Source organism: Echinops telfairi, unplaced genomic scaffold (genome assembly GCF_000313985.2).
Source record: "Echinops telfairi isolate 266 unplaced genomic scaffold, ASM31398v2 ScPeMD7_2010;HRSCAF=2546, whole genome shotgun sequence".
In the NCBI taxonomy this organism is placed as follows: domain Eukaryota; kingdom Metazoa; phylum Chordata; class Mammalia; order Afrosoricida; family Tenrecidae; genus Echinops; species Echinops telfairi.
In genome coordinates, this window is record NW_022105908.1 from 11946396 (window position 1) to 11948699 (window position 2304).

Below are 2304 nucleotides of genomic sequence, written 5' to 3' on the forward strand. Positions count from 1 at the left end.
CCCAGAGCCCTCTGATGAGAAAGCCACGCCCACAAGGAGGTATCATCAAGCTGTCACCTGATTGCAAGGTTAGACTCCATCCCTACACTTTCATATATCGAGTTGACATGAAATTATTGAACTACCACATAGATGTATATATACTCATATATGTTATATACATTTATTATACATACATGTGCATACATTTCAAACATATATGTATATAGGTTTGACAGAGAATATTTCTACATATGTATTCACTTGTATTTCAAATATATCCATGCATAGAGTAGAGCATGTAGCGATCAAAGGTATGAAACAGTCTTAATCATAATCAAACAATTTGAGCAAATGTGTTATTGGATCTAGGGGCTCGGGACCATAGTCTCAGGGAATTTACTGTCCATTGGCATAATATAGTGAACAAACACAACATTTTCTGCATCCTAATCTGATTAGTAGTAAGTAGGGTCTTAAAAACTTTTGAGAGGTTATTTAAGGTTCAACTATTGGTACCTTATTTTCTTGGACAAATGTTAGCTAAGAAAATCAAAGACGCATAGATACAATTAGTTTAATAGACTAATGGACCAGGGAAACTCAGCTCCTGCAAGCCCGAGAGTAGAAAGGGTTGGATGTATTGGGATTGAAAATGTGAAACAAATTCAAAATTATTCACAACAACAAAAGAAAGCAGGCTTTTAGATCTGACAGTGATTTCTGGGACCTTGAACATACATAGCTCTTAGTTTCCCTTCTTGCCTGAAATTGATATTACCTTCACTGCTCAATTTTCAGTCAAATAATCCCCCTCCCACTACTCATTGCTATTCACTTCATTCCAATTCATAGCAATGCCATAGAACAGCATAGACAGCTCTTTGAAGTTTCCACGACTGTAAATCTTTACAGGAATAGAAAACCTCATATTTGTTTCACAGATTGGTGGGTGGGTTTGAACTGCTGACCTTGCAGTTAGCAGCTTAATGGATAGCCAAGTATCTTACCAGGACTAGTTGAGTCCATCAATCACTGCCATCAAGTCGATTTTGAATGGACAAGTGTAAAAGGTGAACAGTACCACTGGAGGGTAAGCACTCTTTAGAAGAATCAATCATTTGGAAACAAAAGGGCAGCATTTGCTTAAGGACAAAGTTAAAAGCAAGAAAGGTTGGGAAAGAAGGAGGAATGAAAATAGGAAGCAAAGTGAGGAAGAGGGAGAAGTGATGTTATGATGTGGTGATGATAAGTAAATATTTGAAGCAGAACATGTGCACATTTGTCATTGAAAACTTCCTTGACCTGCAGAACTTCATCTAGCTCACAGTAGAGGCTGGTGGGACCCCCTTAAGCAGTCTTCAAGTATAGAATTACACTCACCCATCTCTGATGTTTGTCTTTTTGTCCCTCACACTATTATTTCCTCTCTGGTGACTAAATTTTTACTCATGAGCAAAGACCTTATTTTTATATACTTTAAAATGCTTCTGGGGTGGGGGTGGGGATGGGGATTACCCGGGCCCTCTTTTTACTAATTTAGAAACAGTTGTGTTTATGAGCATGCACACCACTATGGATTAACTGTGTTTTAGAACTCTAATTTATAGAGGTGAAATGCATATAGCAGAAGACAAATTTTCTTCCTCCATGAAGATAATATGAGTATAAATAGAAAGGGGAAAGAAAAGATTCCCTTCAGACAGCAATGGAGACACAGTGAGGATTGTGCCCGGATTTACACCCCTACTCCCCACTCCATGAAGGCAGCACACAGAGCAGCAAGGGAGCGAAGCAACGAAGTCCTGGAGGAATCCCCAAAATAAACTTTGAACTCGGGGCGCAGGGCTTGGCACCTCATCAGACTAAATCAGAAAACATTCATAAGAGTCAGCAGACAGACCTGGAACTATTTATAGAATTTTTTCTTCTTCTTTCACCCGCCTCCCATGTCTGTCTGTATAAGATAAGCAGGATGAAACAATAGGACCAAAGGTTCCAGGGGGACATGAGAGAGGGGGAAGTGGGAAAAAGGAATGGGTGAGCCAACAAACCCAGGGACAAGGGAACAACAAGTGATCTAAAATGAATGTCAAGTAAGGTATAGAATGCCTGGTGGGGTTTAATCAAGTGCAATGCAGCAGAGAGGAATTACTGGGAGCTGAAATAAAGTTGAACATGATAGTGAGACAGTGGGAAAGTAAAAGTAAATAGAACTAGGAGGAAAAAGACATTTATAGAGGTATAAATAGAGGCATGTACATATGTAAATATAATTATATATAATGGTAGGCATATAGGTCTATGTACATAAATTTTTATGTT